The 21347-nt window shown below is 42.7% G+C and overlaps 1 protein-coding gene across 1 annotated transcript in view; it reads left to right on the top strand.

The window, feature by feature from the left end:
* The first annotated feature begins 5594 nt into the window (after positions 1-5594).
* LOC120929450 (glycoprotein-N-acetylgalactosamine 3-beta-galactosyltransferase 1-like) overlaps positions 5595-21347 on the top strand; it is a 56480-nt gene continuing 40727 nt past the window's right edge. Inside the window, exon 1 of the mRNA XM_040340881.1 lies at positions 5595-5681. The gene's annotated coding sequence lies outside the window, so the exon portion shown is untranslated. The remainder of the gene's footprint in view (positions 5682-21347) is intronic.

The raw sequence follows: 21347 nt of genomic DNA, 5'->3' as shown, positions 1-21347 counted from the left end.
AAAGTAAGATTTACCCTCAAAACATATCCCTATTGAGTTAAAACAGTTTGGATTTAGGGGGAGAAGTCTAAAAGCAGACTTTATGTCTGCTTTTGCCATCAACGCATTGTTTCCCAAAATATGCAGTTTTTGCAAAGCTCATTCGAAAGATGCATAAGACACTGAAGCTAAATTTGGATCTATCTGATCGTTTAAAGAATTCCAAAAAAGGAAACAATAGGTGATGGATTAAACAAAATTTGTTTAGTTCCTGTTTGGGAACTACCCCTAAAGGCGATACCCTAAAACTCAAAAATGGAGGGGATTTGAAAGGACCTTCCATCCTACCCGCCCTCACTTCTTTAACTAATTTATCTCTAACCACGTTAGGGAATTCTCTAGCTGATTTTAGGTTATTAACTATGTTACAACCTAAACCTTCAAAAGGGGGTAAATTAAAAACTGCCGTGAAACCTTTAATTAATAATGAAGCCTTCTGCGGATTTGGGTAAATTCTGAGCCAAGGTAGCATTCTTTGAAGATTCACCAGTGTTACTGCCTTTTGGAAAATTGTCTCTTGGACTGGCCTGTAATTCCCGAAAACATTTATGCACCAGGTGAGCATTGAAACAAAATGCACACTCATGTTTGTATTTGCATGAATTCAGCCATTTGCAATTGCTGTCATTGAATGCAAAGCATAGTCCTTTCCTGTAAACTGTTCCTGAATAGGGATGAGCTGAACACCTCCCCCCCCCCATTCGGTTCGCACCAGAACCTTCGAACGGACCGAATGTTCGCGCAAACTTTTAGAACCCCATTGAAGTCTATGGGACTCAAACGTTCGAATTCAAAAGTGCTAATTTTAAAGGCTAATATGCAAGTTATTGTCGTAAAACGTGTTTGAGGACCTGGGTCTTGCCCCAGGGAACATGTATCAATGGAATTTTTTTTTTCTTAAACAGTCGTTTTTTTGCTGAGCAGTGATTATAATGATGCTTAAAGTGAATTTTTTTTTTGGAAAAATTCCTTTAAATATCGTACCTGCTGGGTGTCTATAGTATGCCTGTGAAGTGTTTAGAACTGTCCCTGCACAAAATGACAATACTATAAGAAAAAAGTAATTTAAAACTGCTTGCGGCTTTAATGTAATGTCTGGTCCCTGCAATATGGATGAAAATCATAGAGAAAAATAGCATGGGTTTCCCCCCCTCCCCCCAGGTCATTACCAGCCCCTTTGGCCCTATATACTTTGAACAGCAGTATACAGGCTGTGCCAACAAGACAGGGACTGTAGATTTGTTGTTAAGTAGAATCTGTTGGTAATTTTGAACTGGTACTTTTTTAAAGTGTAGCTCCAGCCAAAAAATCTATTTTTAAGCTTTTTGGAAAACATAGAGAAGGGTTATCACCCCTGTAACATTTGTTTTGCTGTCTGTGCGCATCTGTTCAGAAGATTGCACCTCACTTTCTGTCCCAATGACAAATGTTTTTTTGAAAATTAGTTTTTTTTAGTGAAACAAGGATTGGTGATAAAGCATCAGTGGACAGGAGACACCTCTTACAGAAGAGAATTTCCCTTCCTAGGGGTAGATTTCCTCTCACTTTCTGTTGTCTCCTTCCGTTTGCAAGTAGGAGTCGTTTGTAAGTTGGATGTTTGAAAGTAGGGGCCTGCCGTATATACTCTGCAGAAATTTGGTTGGTGTTGCCACAACGCTGTAAGCCCTCACAGTTAGTCTTGGTGGGCGCTGGAACGCCCTGCTGTGAACTATTATATCAAGAATTGTAATTACATGCCATTGTTAAACAGTGGTAGAAAAATTGGGCCTTTGGTGCTGGTGCTGGCGCTGGTGCCACAACACTGTAAGTCCTCACAGTTACTCTTGGTGGGCGCAGGAATGGGCCCTGCTGTTAAATATTAGATCAAGAATTGTAATTACATGCCCCTGTTGAACAGGGGCAGAAAAATTGGGCCTTTGTTGGTGGTGGTGGTGGTGGTGGTGGTGCTGGTGCCACAACACTGTATGTCCTCACAGTTACTCTTGGTTAGGCACAGGAATGGGCGCAGTGAAAATAATTGCTGATCAGCCACTGCCTGTGATATTAATATGACAACAACAGCAATTGTATTCATGTGGCTTTAGGTGCACACTGTGCAGAGGACACAGCACACCACGTCAAAATACTTGCAGAATGATCCCCTACCTGTGGTATTAATGTGAGAAGATCCCTGCTTGTAGGAATTAATATGAGAACACCAGCAAATCTATTGACGTAGCTTTACAATGGTATAGAATGCTAAAAATCGCACCGCTGTACCGCCACCGCACCTCCCGCGCCCAGTGTGAAAGGGGCCTAAGTAAAATAATAGGAGCTTCATATAAACTCTATTGCAATAATCAGTTTCACCTACTAATATACTGGAAGGTGACCATTACACACATACAGTAGCACACGTACCTAGCTACCTGGTATTGTGCATGTGAAATAAAAACAATAGTACAGAGAGTTTGTCATTAGGATTCATATCAAGAAGTCAGCACCGGCCTATGGGCCCCATACCGTTTAAGGGCCCAGCGACAACAGTTCATAACAATATTGATTTGATCTTGAAAGAAATCTACAATTAAACTTTCTTAAACTGTCTACAGAAAATAGAAACAAAAAAATTCAACTTAAAGAAACAAAAACTTTACATTCACAATTTCATAGAGAAAATATTGTATAAATGTAAGTTACCCAATAACAACTTAAAGTACATACTGTAAACCATAGACATCAGCTTTACATTACAGTTTGTCTCTTAAAAACTCATCTCCTTTTAGCTGTCAGTTTGTAAAAAAAAAAAAATTGGTGCAACCTACGTATGTGTAATCATGTACAGTAGTGATGGTAATTTCCATCTATCAGCCGACATGCACACTACTTATTTCAATGTTATCCCACTAGAAAGCGCACATTAGAAACCTCCAGAAAAGTTTTGACCATCGGACAGGGAAAAACGCAGTTTGCGTCAAAAACGTGGTTTGCGTTCTTGCTGCTTTTTATGTTTTCCTGCGGCCGCGGTCATGGTAGGTTAGTGTACATGTAGCCTAAGTTTATTTCACAAGGTTGTAGTGTTTTGCTTAAATAAGAAAGTTACTGTTAGGCCCTCGTCCATCAGTCCAATTTTAAAGCAAGTTCTGAGGCCCTGTACACACGATCAGTCCAAACTGATGAAAACGGACTGAAGTTCAGTTTCATCAGTCCAAACCTACCGTGTGTATGGCCCATCAGACTTTTGTCCTTCAGACCAAAGTTTTAAAACTTGCTTTAAAATCGGACTGATGGACTGATGACCGATCAGTCAAAACCGATGGTTAGTACGCAAAAGCATCGGTTCAAAACCCGCGCATGCTCAGAATCAAGTCGATGCATGCTTGGAAGCATTGAACTTCATTTTTCTCTGAACGTCATTGTGTTTTACGTCACCGCGTTGGACTCGATCGGTTTTTGAACTGATGGTGTGTAGGCACATCAGACCATCAGACCATTAGACTTCAGCCTTCAGTCGGTTTTCATCAGTTTGGACTGATCGTGTGTACAAGGCCTAAAACTTTGGACTGAAGGACAACAGTCCGATGGGCCATACACACGGTCGGTTTGGACTGATGAAACTGAACTTCAGTCCGTTTTCATCAGTTTGGACTGATCGTGTGTACAAGGCCTTAGGTGCAAATTTTACATACCAATGGGTAGATTCAGGTAGGGGCGCCTAAACTTAAGGACGGCGTAGCCTAGCGTGTTTACACTACGCCGCCTTAAGTAAAAGAGGAAAGTACATGATTCAGAAAGCACTTACCTCCTTACTTAGGGCGGCGTAGTGTAAACACGGCGGGCGTAAGGGTGCCTAATTCAAATTGCTTGAAGGGGGGCGTGTTGTATGGAAATGAGGCTTGACCTCAAGTTTTTTGACGTTTTTTTACACTGCGCATGCGCCTACATTTCCCAGGGCGCATTGCGACTAAGTACGCCGTACGGGCCTATTGATTTCGACGCGGACGTAAACGACGTAACTCCCGATTCACGGACGACTTACGCAAACGACGTAAAAAATTCGAACCTCGCGGCGGGAACGGCGGCCATACTTTAACATTGTTATTTCACCTCATAGGTGGAATAACTTTAGGCCGCCTAAGGCCTTACGGAAACAACGTTAATCGACTGCGGCGGGCTCGCGTACGTTCGGGAATCGGCTTAAAAGCTCATTTACATAATCTACGCCGGCCGCAATGGAAGCGCCACCTAGGGGCCATCCAAAAAATTGCAAGCTAAGATAGACGTAGATTCCGAGTTAGGTCGGCTTATCTACTGATAAGCCGGCCTAAATCTTTCTGAATCTACCTACAAGTGTTATTAGTGGTGCAGGATGATGAAATGTACCACTGCACATTAAAGGGACACTAAAGGAATTTTTTTTTTTAGCTAAATAGCTTCCTTTACCTTGCTGCAGTCCTGGTTTCATGTCCTCATTGTTCGTTTTTGCTTTCATGTTGCTGTAAATCTCTCTCTGTTTTGGACACTTCCTGGTTGCCTGTTTCCTGATAACCACAGTACTGGGAGATTTCTCACGGTGGTCACTAATCAAGGAGCTGTGTGTAAAACGAAACTGGATTGGTGCTGAGGAGTTTTAGACAAAGTATCACTGCTCTCTATTGGCTGACTGCCCTCTAGTGGCTCTCTGTACATCAGAGAACCAGCAAACAACAGCAAAAACGAAACTACACTGCAGGCACATTATATGATTGTTTTTTTATCAATTTTTAATCATTTTTAAAAGGAATCAGTTAACTATTATGTCTCTATGCCCTGTAAACAGTCATTTCAGCTAAAAAAATTTTTTCCTTTAGTGACCCTTTAATGCTTTCTATACTATGTTATTAATATAGTCAAATTGTTCTTTTAAACTAGCTGGAATTTCATGTAAAAAAAAGGGGGTAGAGTTGGGACTTTAAATGAGATGCGTTTTTAGCAGTATGCGATTAAATATATATATGGAATATAAAAATGTTTTCCATAGTAGCCAGGCTCAAGGTTGCCAACCAAAAAAGCACTAAACCAAATTAATCTGTCTAACTGTATGCAATTACACCTGCCCCCTGCCTATTGATTAGCACACCTGTGCTCCTTATTAGGAGGCTTCAAAATCATAGCTAGGACTGCAATACACGGAGTGCCTTGACGCTGGCATTGCAGCTTAAAACAGGTATTTGCAAATGCATGTAACTAAACCTCTGTTTTTAATTACATACATTTAGACAGATTAATTTGGTTTAGTGCTTTTTTGGTTGGCAACCTTGAGCCTGGCTACTATGGAAAACATTTTTATATTCCATATATATATTTAATTGCATACTGCTAAAAATGCATCTCATTTAAAGTCCCAACTCTCCCCCCTTTTTTTACATTTACAGGGATGGAGGCCTGTGGTAGTGTCTATCACATGCCTCATTCAAAGTCCCAACCCCCCAACCCCCCCCCAGCTGGAATTTCATTTTCATTTTCAAATGCCTGTGTCAAGATCTTTCAGTATTTTCTGACAGGAAGCAAAGTCATCATCGAGTATCTTTTTTTCCGCTTCCTGTGCATAGTATCTTACTTCCTGAAGGCTCCATTCTCCAGGAATTAAAAAGGAGAAAAAAGATTGTACTATTTCCCTCAAGGTCAGTGTAGATTTCTGGTCTTTATCATAGCTTTTATAATACTGCTTATTATTGCATTTGTAGTTAACGTCAATGCTGTTCAGTCTTATTTCCTCTTTCTGTTTCTCGGTGCAAGTGTTTACACAAGTTTTGTTTTGCACAGTTGAAATACATATATCAGACCTTTTTATCTACAAAAAGATTTGTTTTTCTCTACATCCTGATTTCTACACAGTCCAGTCATACTGCTCAGATGGACTGCTGCCCTTACTTTCCCAAAACGAGGTCTCCTCTCTGCCCCCAAGCCTGTGATCAGACAGTAGGTAGAATGTCACTTCTCTGCTCACACTGCTTTGCCCTCATGGTACACAACTTTCTGGTCAGGACATGTGCACTACGGCATATTTGATTGGCTCCTTGTATCATCACCCCCTCTTTCCACTAGCCTGAGTGCCTTTGTGGAAGAGACCGATGCAAAGTGAGTCCAATTTAGGTACTGATAATAACTACATTTAAAAACTTATTTCATTATTTTTAACCGGTACCTAAACATTTAATTGTTTTTTTTGTTTGTTTTTTAACAGGAAGTTCAGCTTTTACCACTTAAAGTGGTTGTAAACCCTTTACAACCACATTATTCTACAGGTAAGCCTATAATAAGGCTTACCTGTAGCTACCCAGGATATTTCCTAAACCTGCATGGTTTAGGAGATATTCCCTGTCCCCTGCATGTGCTGATGCTATTGGCACATGCGCACTAGAGCAAACTCAAGCAACAGCACGGCTTCAGTCTGTGTGCCATTACCAGAGTCTTCTGCGCGCATGCGCAGCTCCGACCATCATCACAGCTCTGGCCAATCACAGTGCCGGAGCCGCGATACACGGAAGTAACCCCCAGGAGAGATATCGCCAGCATACTAGCTCATTATGCCTTTGTCTTGTGTTTTTTTTTCAGGGTTTACAACCACTTTAAAGCAGTTGTATACCTGTACATAAAAAAAATGCAAGGCAAAGGCATAATGAGCTAGTATGCAGCACATACTAGATCACTATAAAATACTTACCTTGGATTGAAGCCCCTGTATCGCAGCCCGGTCCGAGGGAGTTAACATCTTGCCCTTGGCGTTCCTTCCGGGTCACGGCTCCAGCACTGTGAGTGGCTAGAGCCGCGATGACATCACTCCCACCTTCAGCCGGGGCATTCAGAGCGCAAGCGCCACTTACATCAGCGGCTGCATGCAAAGGGAAAATCTCTTCAACTTTACAGATTGAGGAGATATTAATTTTACATACAGGCAAGTCTTATTATAGGCTTACCCAGGGTTTGACAAATTTGCTTGGAATCTAGGAGCCAGCTAAAAAAGTTAGGAGCCAGAAAACGCACCCCGTCCCGACGAGCTTGCGCGCGGAAGCGAACACATACGTGAGCAGCGCCCGCATATGTAAACGGTGTTCAAACCACACATGTGAGGTATCGCCGCGATTGGTAGAGCGAGAGCAATAATTCTAGCCCTAGACCTCCTCTGTAACTCAAAACATGCAACCTGTAGATTTTTTTAAACGTCGCCTATGAAGATTTTAAAGGGTAAAAGTTTGTCAGCATTCCACGAGCGGACGCAATTTTGAAGCGTGACATGTTGGCTATGAATTTACTCGGCGTAACATTATCTTTAATAATATAAAAAAAAATGGGGATAACTTTACTGTTGTCTTATTTTTTAATTACAATTTTTTTCCCAAAAAAGTGTGCTTGTAAGACCGCTGCGCAAATACGGCGTGACAGAAAGTATTGCAACGATCGCCATTTTATTCTCTAGGGTGTTAGGATAAAAAATATATATAATGTTTGGGGGTTCTAATTAGAGGGAAGAAGATGTCAGTGAAAATAGTGTAAAATGACATTAGAATTGCTGTTTAACTTGTAATGCCTAACTTGTAATACCAATGGCCACCACCAGATGGCGCCAGCTCACACAAGGAAGAGCTGCGGACTTCACAAGGCTGCAAAGCCGCAGCCTCTTTTACCGGACATCACGGGCACCTCGCGATCGAGCGGCGGGGGAGGTGGGGGCCTAGTCCGCCGCGATCCTGGGGAAAAGGCGCTCCGCGGACTAGGCCGAAGCCGCGGCCTCACCTAAAACATCCTGCCCGCAGCGATCCTGCGAAAAGGCTGCCGCTCGCAGGGTTTCCCTGGATCGCGGCGAGCTGCGGGCAGGATGTTTTAGGCGAGGCCGCGGCTTCGGCCTAGTCCGCGGAGCGCCGGTCCTATGGAACAAAATTGTATTTTTATTTTTTTTGCCCACCTTACAAGCCAAGTCGCCAGGACGCTATTTCTAGTCGCCATGGCGACCTGGCGACCGGGATTTGTTGAGCCCTGGGATTACCTGTAGGTAAAAATGACAAATTAGGGTATACAACCACTTTAAGGACCGGGCCTATTTTTCAAACTTGTCTACAGGTTAAAATCTTTTTTTTTTATAGAAAATTACTTAGATATACTATATATATATTTTATGACACCCTATATAATAAAATGGTGGTCGTTGCAATACTTTTTATCACACCGTATTTGCGCAGTGGTCTTACAATGGCACTTTTTTTGGGAAAAATAGATTTTGCTTTTTTTATATTCTGAAAGATGATGTTACGCTGAGTAAATTGATACCCAAGAGACAGCAGGACTTGCGTGTTTAGCCTGCTGCACTTACTGTGACTCTCAGCTACTCTGCTTGCTTTGCTTTCCCAGTGAGAAGTTCGACTCCACAGGTAGTGCTTAGTGTGGCAGCATAGTCTTTTGTCTTCATCTTTCTGCAGTCTCATTGGTCTGTGTACTGGGTGTGGGGAATGTGCAAGCTCTTTTTCTCAGTCTCTCTGGGGGTAATCATGCACTCTCTCTCTCTGAGAGACTACTCCACAATGATTTCCCCCACAGAGAGTGACAGCTTCACACTTCCCCCACAAAAAGTGACCACCTCTCTGTGCAGGCAGTGTCAAGTGGTCTCTCTCTCTCTCTGTGCATGCAGTGTCAAGCGGTCTCTCTCTCTGTGCAGGCAGTGTCAAGAGGTCTCTCTCTCTCTCTCTGTGCAGGCAGTGTCAAGTGGTCTCTCTCTCTGTGTGCAGGCAATGTCAAGCGGTCTCTCTCTGTGCAGGCAGTGTCAAGCAGTCTCTCTCTCTTTGTGTGCAGGCAGTGTCAAGAGGTCTCTCTCTATGTGCAGGTAGTGTCAAGCGGTCTCTCTCTGCGCAGGCAGTGTCAGTCAGTCTCTCTCTGTGCAGGCAGTGTCAAGCGGTCTCTCTCTCTCTGCGCAGGCAGTGTCAGTCGGTCTCTCTCTGTGCAGGCAGTGTCAAGCGGTCTCTCTCTCTGTGCAGGCAGTGTCAAGCGGTCTCTTTCTCTGTGCAGGCAGTGTCAAGCGGTCTCTCTCTCTGTGCAGGCAGTGTCAAGCGGTCTCTCTCTCTGTGCAGGCAGTGTCAAGCGGTCTCTCTCTCTCTGTGGCAACATGGAACAGTTTCCCTCCCTCTCTCTTTGTGGAGAATGTGGTGTAGATGGATAGTGAGCCGATTCAATGGTTCAATGGGCTACTTGACTGGACTTGCCCCTAGGCCTAAGGCTGCCAGCCCTCCCCTGCTCCTGATTGTAGGAATATGTATATGTAGTGCCTGGTTACAGTACCGGTGCTAGTTAAATTTAGAGGGAGATCAGAGTGTAGTTAAACTCTAAACCAAATTGTTATGCGTTAAATAGGGTCTCTGTCTTAGCTTGGCTGTGCTGTGGGCTTATTCTGCTGTGCTGGGGTGTTCCAACCCCAGTGCTGCAGGTGGCAGCAGTGGAGTCAAGGTTTGGGTGCTCTTTCCCAGCAGCCAATCAGGAGGGTTTGACCTCGCTGTGCATGCTGGGGAGGGGTATTTATGGGGCAGACGCCATTGGTTCTGGCTCTTCTTCTTCGAGTGTGGCACCCACCTTTTAAGTGACCACATCAGGGCGCCCCGACGTTATGGCCTACCCGGCCGGGGCGTGTGTGCCACGCAGTGTTCCTGGTTCCGGGACCAAAATGGTCTGGAGCATCTGAACAGTGACGGGGACCCAGTGAGCGACTGGGTTTCCAACTTTGAGGATCCCAAGGAGGGTCTGTGTTAGAGACTTTTCCTCAAGTTCAAGTTCACTAAGGAGTGTCTGTGACAGGGACTTTATCCTACAAATGTTCGAGTGATACTCCAGCTGCCAGGTCAGTGAGAGAGGCCTGTCCGGGTACACTAACCCCACTCAGACAGGAGTGGCGCAGAGAAGTGTTACGCTTGGGAGCAGGACTGTTTCCCTATCATCACGCCTGAATTTGCTATTCTCCTTTCTTCTTCAACTTTATTTTCCTCACCACAAGTTTTATTGTTTTTACCCAGCTGGGTAATAAAGAGCACAGCAAAGAGCACCTGTTGCGGACATTCCTTTACTTCTACCAAATTCAATGCGCATCATTCACCCCTAGGAATTCGGGGGAGCCATGAGGTAAATGTGCCACCCGAAAAAAACAGCAGCTCCTCCGGGGGTAGTGCTACATATATATCCAGCTCCTCCTGGCTACACACATAGCTGCACATGGGAAGCCATGGGTGGCTGCAGGCAAGAATCAGTATAAGCAGCGACTGTCAGATCTGTACTCTGAGCCTCCAACTGACCCTGGACACAGACATTGTTTTTATGGAGTTTCTGGATGCACACATGTTTATATGCCGCCATAGCACAGAGTTATGTGGTCTCTAAATGCAGCAAAATATCTGTCCCTGCCTGCGTGTTTAAATTTAGCCTAAATGTAATGGATCCAAACCCCTGTACTACTGTCTCCTCAGTGCCCAGTGTAGGTAGGATCATGGTGCCGGATGTCAGTATATCCTATGCCACAAAGGAAGAGTGATGCCAGAGGTGGAATAGAGCTTGTGGGAGTGTAACTTTTAACTAACGTATTCACCTGACACATCCTGTAGGGATTCAGCAGCAGTGTTGCAATGGCAGAGGGTGAGCAACAATTCCAATCACTTCTTATCTACACAGTGTTATAGGATAATATTAAGAAAATATAAATATACATTTTTTTTGTATATCATGCTTATATTTTTAATTTAATTATGGTTTGGATCAACTGATGAGCGCACCAACTTTTCTTACTAAATTTCTATATGAGCCTTGTGTTGGTTGCAGTCTCTTCTGTGATTTGTAGTCACATATGTTTTGTTTCAGTGGTCAATTGATTAATTAACATTCAAAGGTGGTGGGTTAGGTGCAGGATTTTCTAATCTGTAAAAAATATAAATACCTGCAAGAAGTATAGCATAAAATAAACAGGTGTCAAAGTTGGCAAGTGCTCAGTTCACACTGTGAAACGCATATGAATTGCACAGGACCCATACCACCTTTCTGTTCAATTCACATGCAATTCAGTGCGGTGCAGTTTGAGCTCATTTTGAATGGGCTCAAATCGCACCACATCACACCAAAAACGCACATGCAGCAATTTTGTAACGACACTGCAACTGAATTGCATGGTTGTTTTGTACCATGCGATCCAGTGGCGGCAAACGCACTGCATCTGCGACCTGTGTTTTGGGTGTTGTTAAGATTGCACTGACACCCGCTGTGGACCGCAAGGGTAGTGCGATTTAAATGCGGTGTGGGGAACGCGCATGACGTTTCCCCACACAGCATTAGTGTGAACCCCCAACCATTATATATGTTTTTTTAGCAGACACCCTAGAGAATAAGATGGCGGTCATTGCAACTTTTTATCTTGCACGGTATTTGCGCAATAATTTTTCAAACACCTTTTTTTGGGAAAAGAAAATGGTTTCATTAATTAAAAAATAACAAAAAACAGTAAAGTTAGCCCAATTTTTTTGTAAAATATGAAAGATGATGTTACGCCGAGTAAATAGATACCTAACATGCTTTAAAATTGCGCACACTCATGGAATGGCGCCAAACTTCGTTACTTAAAAATCTCTATAGGCTACGCTTTAATTTTTTTACAGGTTACCAGTTTAGAGTTACAGAGGTGGTCTAGTGCTAGAATTGTTGCACACGCTCTAACGCACGCGGCGACACCTCACATTTTTGGTTTGAACGACGTTTACATACGTAGGCGGGACTTACGTGTGCGTTCGCTTCTGAGCGCAAGATAACTGGGACAGGGGCGTTTAAATTTTTTTTTCTTACTTATTTTTTTATTTTTTACACTTTTTTTTACATTTTTTTTTTCGATCGCTTTTAATCCTATTGCAAGGAATGTAAACATCCCTTGTAATAGGAATAGTGTGTGACAGGTGCTCTTTAAGGAGAGATGCCCGGTCAATAAGACTCCACATCTCTCCTCCAGGCTGGAAAGAATCAGATTGTGAAAAAAAATTCACAGATCTCATTCCTACTAGCTGCAATTGCGTTTTTTTTTACTTACGGGTACCCGGGCGTGACATCATCACATCGCGCCCGGGCCTCCGACGGTCATAGAGATGACTGGTGACCATCTGGTCACCAGTCATCTCTATGCTTCCCATCCGGCGCATGGCGATCATCTCTCCGGGCCCCCGATTGCACGGGAGAGCCTGGAGAAGTACCGGATGGTGGCGGGAGGGGGGGGATGTCCCCTCCCGCTGCCTATAAGAACGATCAAGTGGCGGAACCACCGCTATAATCATTCTTATGGTGCGCAGGATCGCCGCCGGAACAAAATGATATCTGAATGATGCCTCTAGGTGCAGGCATCATTCAGATATCACCGCACAAAGTACAGGACGTCATATGACGTTCACCCGGGATAAGAGATCCCCTTTGTGGACGTCATATGACGGTGTGCGGTATTGAAGTGGTTAATTACAATGGAATGCACACAGATCCCAAAAATAAAAACAAATTAGGATTATAGGAATTCTGATAAAGGTGGTAAAATATATATCCAACACAATTATTTATTTTTTATTTACATAAAAATTGCAAAAGGTGTTTGCTTAGTCATCCTTGGGTAGACTGTATCCAACCTATACATTTAATGACTCTTTGCAGTATGGTAGAGAATTATATTCCTTGTGCTTAGGACAAATTACTTCTACAATCACTATGAAACGTAGCTGAGAACTTTAATAATTTGCTAACTATAAAATGGGAGGTTTAAGGCCAAAGCAGCAAATATCATTGTGATGTTCCTCAAGGCATACCGAAATTTGAGAATTCTGGACAACACAGTTTAGTCAACAAAGATATTTCAACAAACATAATATCACATACTGTACTCCAATATGGATTTCTTCTTGCTAATTGAGGTATGAGTAAAATTACTTATTAAGCCTTTTCAAACCTATTTGAAGATAACTCTTATGACGATGTTTTGTTACAGACTAGATCATCCCTGAGGTTTTGGGTTCTTCTAAACTTAAACAGGAGGCCCCTTGAAATGCCTTTTTAAATGTGGGCCAATGTTTTTATTATTATGGCTGTGGAAGTTTAAAAGAAGATAGTTCACCCGGAATGTACTTTTCAGACTTGATTCTTTTTAAACTGCTTAAGAGATTTTCTATCTAAAGATAGAGCCTTGATATAAGTAGTCAGAAGGTCAGTTCCCATATCCACACACTACTAATGATTCAACAATCAAGTTGACTAGTGTCAAAAACAATCTGAATACATTATCCTTCTCACCTCAAAAATTTACTATAGCTTAGGCCTTTTATTGGAAAGACTGGAAGAAAACTATCAAACCACAAATATATTTTTCTTGGTGGTTGATTTTTTATATGGAGTTGGGAGCAAAATTGGTTTGAAATTTGCCATACTGTACTCCTTTGAACATGTTATGGTAGGATCCATCTTTTTTTAATATGAATGCCAAATTAAAAATGTAATCCATGTGTCTGAATCACAAAAGTATATGACTTAGGTTCATGGAATGGCCATAGTCAAAGCTGATATCAAAATCTGCAATGTAGAAATTAGCATACAAAGGGGCCACATTGCTCTCCATGGATGTACAGGAGACTATATCAAAACACCTGCAGCATCCCTAGGAGTCACTGATGTCATGGGAATCCTCTCCACTAAAGCAAAGGCCATGGCCATATTTAGTCAATGAAGTCATCACCATCCCTGCCCCTTTCTTTACATAGCTGGTGACAGTTGGGGAGCTATCATTCAGCCCTAAATGCCATTGGGATCAGTGGGAGGCCCTTGTCTCCATCCTCCCTGGCAAGGTACTCCCCATTTTGAAGGCATATGGCCTGGTATGAATGGTTCGAGCAAGCAGCATCCTCCCATTTCCTGGCCAGCCAGGCTGCATGCTCGGATAAGGATCTAGTATTGGTTTCCTGGGGGACCTTGCACTTTTTTTTTGTGAGGTGACCCCTTAAAATTCAAAACAGTCTTAAAGGGTCTGTATTTTGGGTGGGAAGCAAATTTATTTTACATTCTTTCTGTATGTTATGCTACAGCAAAAGCAAAAATTATAGTTTATATTACTAGCAAATGACATTCATTTCTGGCTTCTCGTGAAAAAACAAAAAACAAAATGGCACACAGACTCCTTCAAAGTTCCCCCAAAATACACAGCAGACCCTTGGAGGGGTCTGTGTGTTTTTTTCCAGCAGTTTTAAACACTTTCCTTTGTAAATGTCAGTGCTGCTGTAGCACTTTCTGTACATCACAGAAATGCGCTCCTTCACAGGCAGATTTAGGACACCCCCAAGCCTCTCATTTAAAGGAATTGGACATTTTAATGTCTCACTTTAAGCAATTAAAACAATCACTGCTTCCAGATAAATTGAATATTTTATTTTTTTTGGCATTAGTACATGTGCCCCAGGGCAGTGCCCACCTCCCCATGCTTTTTTTCTGGACACCCCATTGCCTTTTTTAGCCCAAAAAATGGGCATTTGTAATTTGACATATTTGGCTCATATTGATTTCAATGGAGTTTTGGTTCTGCACGTGAACTTCTTTAACCACTTAACCTCCAGAATATTTACCCCCCTTCATGACCAAGACATTTTTTTTTACGATATGGCACTACGTTACTTTAAGTGACAATTACACTGTCATGCGACACTGGACCCCAATGTCCTTTTTCCCCTACAATTAGAGCTTTCTTTTGGTATTTGATCACTTACCCATAAGGCGCTGTACACACAAGGAGACATGTCCGATGAAAACGGTCCGCAGACCGTTTTCATCAGACATGTCTCCTGGGAGCTTTTGGTCTGATGTGTGTACACACCACCAGACCAAAATCCCCGCGGACAGAGAACGCGGTGACGTAGAAGACACCGACGTTCTCAAACACGGAAGTGCAATGCTTCCACGCATGCGTCGAATCAATTCGACGCATGCGCAGGATTTCGGGACGCTGGTTACACGTCATAACCAGCGGACATGTCCGATTAGGTGTACAAACCATCGGACATCTCCGACGGACATGTTTCCAGCGGACAAGTTTCTTAGCATGCTAAGAAACTTTTGTCCGCTGGAAACCTGTCCGCTAGGCCGGAAACCTGTCCGCTAGGCCGTACACACGGTCGGACATGTCCGCGGAAACTGGTCCGCGGACCAGTTTCAGCAGACATGTTCAGTCGTGTGTACAAGGCCTTAGAGTTGGATCATGAATATATATGATCCAGGGTAGTAAAACTGCTATAGGGTGGACCTTAAATGGTTAAAATGAACTTAAAACCCAGGACCCTGCATTCACTATATCTGGTCTCCCACAGTACACAGAACATGGAAATATAAACTGCTAAATACCTTTGAGATTGCATGCCACACCCCTCCCAAACGCTTTTCCCCAGATACAATACATTTAAATAAGCACTCAGGATACCAAGTTTTTGACAAAGAAATGGCCGCGGCCCTTTATTGTTTTTTTTACATTAAATATCCTTCAATACTCTTATTATCAACCAAATGACATCATGAATTCAAATAACCATCAGTTCTTACTGCCCAGTTTTTGTAACTCGAGCAGCAGTACCACATATTTTACATAGAAAATAAACTGTCCCCACAACCTGGACTTGCAACGCAAGGCTGGCCCCACCCCACCACCGCGGAATTCTCAATACTGTATTGAAAGCCCAAGTTGAAAATATCCAAGCCTACATCTGAAAGGTGGACCCAGTGCCGATAGGATAACCCACTAATCGTGGGCATGATCTTCTCCAAGGCCCTGTTCTTTTCTGCATCTTCTCCACAACCCTCCTCTGAGCCGAGGACAGCCATTCGAGATGAGGGACGACTTCAGAAAAGACAATCATTGTACCTGGGGAAGTGACCGAAAAAGTGACAGAAAAACAATTAAGATCCCTTTTTATCATAAACAATAAGTCTAGCGTTCTAACACTACCTAAGTCATTACCCCCTAATGAACCACTAAGCTAGTAGGTGGGTATCATGATTTATATAAATCAAAAAGAGGGAATGAGATGCCACAAATGGATGAGTTTCTAAGGGGAATAGAAATGCCAGTTCTAACAGAGGAGGATAGAAATATTATAGAAGCCCCAATAACTTTAGAGGAACTGCAACAGGCAGTGGTGGGGATGTCTAATCAGAAGTCCCCTGGACCAGATGGTCTACCAGCAGAAATCTAAAAAAGTACGGTGAGGTGTTGCTCCCAGGATTATTAAAGGTGTTGAACTGGGCGTTAGAAGGGGGGAAGCTGCCCGCCTCAATGTCAGAAGCCACCATAATAGTGCTCCACAAAGAAGGAAAGGATCAATTAGATACATCATCCTATAGACCGATATCATTGTCATGCTCTGATGTTAAAATACTGGCTAGGGTGCTGATGGCTAGGATTAATAAATACATCCAGAAACGTATACATCCGGATCAGTCCGGATTTATACCGAATAGAGTGTCAACATTAGAAGGCTGGATTTGAACCTACAAACGCCAACTGAGAATACAGGTGATAGATCCATCTTATCCCTGGACGCCACTAAGGCTTTCGATAGCCTAGAGTGGGACTATCTTTGGCATGTCCTGGAAAAATTCGGGTTTGGCTCCGTTTTCATTAGGTGGCTAAAAACACTTTATAACTCCCCAATTGCAAAAATAAAAATCAACAATGAATATTCACAGATGTTTAGGTTAGAAAGGAGGACAAGGCAAGGGTGCCCTTTGCCCCCCTTCTTTTTGCTTTGGCAATAGAGCCACTGGCAATTGCGATTAGAACTATACAGGATATACAAGGGTTCCAGAGAAGGGCATGAGAGGAAAAAACTGCACTTTATGCGGATGATAGCCTGCTTTTCTTAGGGGACTCTACAACGTCTTTAAAAATGGTAGTGCAGATAGTGGAGGCATTTGGATGACTTTCGGGGCTGGTGATAAACTGGGAAAAGTCTGTACTTTTGCCGGTGGACCCACTAGGCAATGCTGTTTGTACAGAAATCCCCCAGCTAAAAATAGTGGAGAAAATGGACTATCTGGGGATAGTGGTAACACGAGACCCAGAATATACATTAGTAATAACTTAGAGCCACTTCTAGCTAAATTTAAATGTAAAGCTGATATTTGGGGGGCGACTTCCCTTATCGGTAGCCGGACGAAGTAACCTCATTAAGATGATCTGGATGCCACAACTGCTTTACATGCTCCATAATTCTCCTGTATGGATAGGTAAAGCATGGTTTAAAAAAATAGAGACCATTTTTAGGGAATTTATTTGGAAGAAGGGAAAGGCGAGGATTAGTCTTCAAACATTACAACTGCCAACAAATAAGGGAGGTCTGGCCGTCCCACACCCCGTAGCTATTTTTTAGTGGCGCAGATACAGCACCTTGGGGGGGGTGCAGTATAGAAGGAGGAGGGAGTGCCAGTGGGAAAATTATGTTAATGGGGTCCCCACATAATTCTATAATAGAAACTCTGGAGGCCGACTCCTTCCCTGCTAAGAATCCAACATTAAGGATGTTTAAAAGAATATGGCAGGCAGGAAAGTTATCTTTGGGGTATAAGGGGCTAATGGAATATTCCCCACTCTGGGAAAACAAATATCTGCAGGAAATTGTAGCTATGGGGAAATTAAAAGAATGGGAAAATTTAGGTATAACCAGATTGGCACAACTATATGTAGGTAATACACTGAAATATTTTGCAGAACTAAGTAAAGAATATGCTATTCCAAACTCCTTGTTCTATACTTACCTGCAGACTAGACACGCTCTTCAGGCCCAATTCAAGGTGTATCCGGTGAGATGGCAAAAAATCCCCCACCTTCAACGGCTAATTAAGTCAGGAATTTCCAAAGGCCTTAATTCAGAACTATATGCACAGATTAGTGATGGGTCTATGGGGGAGAGAGATTGGGAAAAAAATAAATAAAGGTGGGAGGAGGATGTAGGCCCTATAACAACTGAACAATGGGAACGTATACTGGAGCTAGGGACATCAGTGTCACTCGCCCCATCACAGAGAGTATCTCATCTATTTTTAGTACATAGAGTTTCTTACACCCCAAAGAGGTTATATAAATTTGTAAGGAAATTAGATGACAAATGCCCTAGGTGTCAAAGTACAGGAGACCTTATACACATGATGTGGAAATGCCCCAAATTATATAGATACTGGGTTAAGGTATTATAGATTATAAATACAACCTTTGGGATTGCTCTGGAACCAGAGGCCAGGGAAGGAAAAAGTAGTTCTAACTACAGTAGAGGCGGTAATTTTAACAAATTTAAAATACTGTGGGAGCCCTGGCTGAGTAAAATGGGGTGTCCATCCTAGAGGAGGGAGAAGTTGGAAATTAGCCCGACGAGAGAGAGAGTAAATAGAGAAAGAGAGTTTCACTTTTACTAGGAAGCAGGAAAGAGAGGGAGAGAGGGGAAAGAGAGAGAGAGATGGGGAAAAAAGCTTGTACGGCAGAAGGGAAAGAGTTTATGTGTGAGGTACAAATAAGACGATAGGGGTGAAGGGGTGGATAGGCTATGGGTATAGTGAGCATTTTAAAATTCATGTAATGTGTTTTATGTATAAAGATGTATGTATTTTAAACAGATGTTTTGTACGGAAGAAAATAATAAAGAATATATAAGGAACAAAAAAAAAAAAAAGATAGTAGGTGGGGGCCAAGTGTGATATAATCTAGACAAATGAAAATAAAATTGATACCATTGAAGGCTTCTTATGCCTTTCCAATATAAATAAAGGATTCCGGCTGCAGGGATAAATTCATAGTGTAGCTTCTCTGGGCTGCTCTCTTACGTGCCCAATATATAAACGAATGATCCAGAATCCATACTGTGTGCTAAAAACCTGAGGAAATTAAACAAAAAGGTTTGGCCTGAAATACAACTTAAAACACTTAGGCCTCGTACACACGACCGGGTTTCTCTGCAAAAAACAGCAAGAAAACTGCTTCTTGCCGAGATTCCCGTTCGTGTGTACGAGGCATTCAGGTTTCTCGTCTGGAAATATGGCCAGAATCTCGACGAGAAAAAAAAGAGAACCTGCTCTATTTTTTCTCGTCGAGATTCTCGTTTGCCTGTTTCCAGACGAGAAACCCGAGAGTGTGTATACTTACCTGTCGCCGTGGAAACCCGCGCATGCTCAAAATGACTTCAACGCATGCGCGGTAGCTTCCACGGCATAGGTAGGGTGCAGCAAGATGGCGGCAACGGCATAGAATGTGACGAGCGCATGCTCGTCATACGCAATGACGTCACTGCGTTCTTTCCTTTTAAGAGAACCGCGGTTCTTTTGAAATGAAAGTCAGTGCATTCGGGCGGCAAGAGTTTCTTGCCAAGAATCTCGTCAGGGAAAACGTCGGGTTTTTCCTGATGAGATTCTCGGTCGTGTGTACGAGGCCTTAGATTTCCACCTCCCCATTTCCATAATGGCCGACTCTTGTAACCCCTTACTTGTCACCAATGAAGCTGCGCCAATTCTAAAGGAGTGAGAGGAAAACTTTAAATTACCCAAACCCATTTTGCCTAGGCATTTCCACGAAACACCATTGAACTGGTACTTAGTAAGTGGGGTAAATTAGCGTGAATAAGGTAGTGTTCTTCCCATGCGGGTCTAACCCCAATAAACAGCCGAATCATCTCTACCAGGCAAACAAACCCATTTTCTAGAGCCTGCAGAGAGACCCACCTACCTCTCCCATCTTGGTCTGTTTTAGATTTTTGTAACAAAATATGCACCCCAAAAATGCGGTTCTGAAAAGTAGCTCTTCGTAATTTGAAAAACAAACCACTCTTGTACCCTCACAAAGGCTACTAAGGATGTTAAAGGAGATCAGCCTTCTGTCATCTGCTACAAAAAAGGATCTCCTATTGTAATTTTCCAGGAAATTAGCCCAAACCCCTAAATCATCTTTGAGAGAACTGGTTATTCTAATATGAGCAAAAGGCGACTTCAGGCCTGTTATAGAAAGATAAAGTCTTTGTGAAAAAACTCGCCCCACCGAAATAATCCTGCAAGCAAATGCCAGGACACCCAAGAGCGATTGCATGTCCTTCAAACTTATTTTCTTTTTCCGCAAAGCCAGGACCAATAAGGCCTTCAATTTCTGCAACTTAGCCACCAGCAGGCTAAACTCCATACTGCAGGTATCAATCTGTATGCTCAAAAATTCCAATGACGTGCTGGGCAAACACATTTTCTCTTCTGCCAGCTTGCAATAAATTATAACAAAAAGTATACCCTGCTGGTCCTATAAATGAATGGTAAATGATGTGAAAGGATCCCGGCTCTCGCTTGGGTGCCACACCTAATGGTGAAATGCAAAAATTAAGGAATGGTGGATATTCAAATGGACCTTCAACTCTGCCCCATTCAATTTTCTTGAAGATTTTCTCCCTAACCACTTGTGGCTATACCTCCACCGATTTCAAGTTTCCCACTACTGAACAACCTTCTCCTAAAAAAGAGGGGAGGGGAAAACCATTTGTAAAACCATCAATAAGAAAACATGCTTTCTCCCTGTTTGGGTACCTGACCAGCCACGGGTGCATTTTTTCCAGCCTCACTGGAGTGCAGGCTTTTTTGAAAATATCTTTCATCCCTTGACTAGTGCCCGCATTTCCATTTTTCCTAAAAACACTTTACTACCGGGTGCGTCCCAGCACAATAGGAACATTCGTGCTCGTATCTGCATGCGGTATTCCAACGACATTGGCTTTCGTTAAAAGCAAAACAACAGACTTTCCTAAAAGTCGGTTTCAAAGGATTGACTGAGGTTTGCTTAGGCATGACTTGTTTTTGTGGCAAAATGAAATTGAGCCACAACCCAACATCTTTCATACCCCATATGAGGGACCCATGTATGGACAGCTTTTGTCTAAACGACTCAGCGTAATAGTACCAACCCAATCCGCCCAAATTTTTGTAACCTTCCAAAATGTCATCTAAGTGCTGAAACACTTTTTCCAAGGTGTTTTTCTGTAATTACTCCACAATAGATGCCATAAGCCTGCAGCCAATTGTGAAATTACCTAGGTATTGGTCTACGCCTATATTGGTCTACGCTTTTTCTTCCCCCCTCCTATCAGACTTCATTGCAATATCCTTGTGAAAAGGTGAGAGTATATTAATGAACTCTCCCTTACAAATTTTTACCGCCATGCCCAAATGATAGCCCAGGAAGGAAATCTCACAAGGCATAGCATCCTTCATGCAAATTGCAGGGACAGTGAACCTAGCAGGTGCAGCCGTCT

Source organism: Rana temporaria, chromosome 2 (assembly GCF_905171775.1).
Source record: "Rana temporaria chromosome 2, aRanTem1.1, whole genome shotgun sequence".
In the NCBI taxonomy this organism is placed as follows: Eukaryota; Metazoa; Chordata; class Amphibia; order Anura; family Ranidae; genus Rana; species Rana temporaria.
The sequence above is the reverse complement of the archived record's forward strand: the minus strand, read 5'-3'. Positions and strand labels throughout refer to the sequence as shown.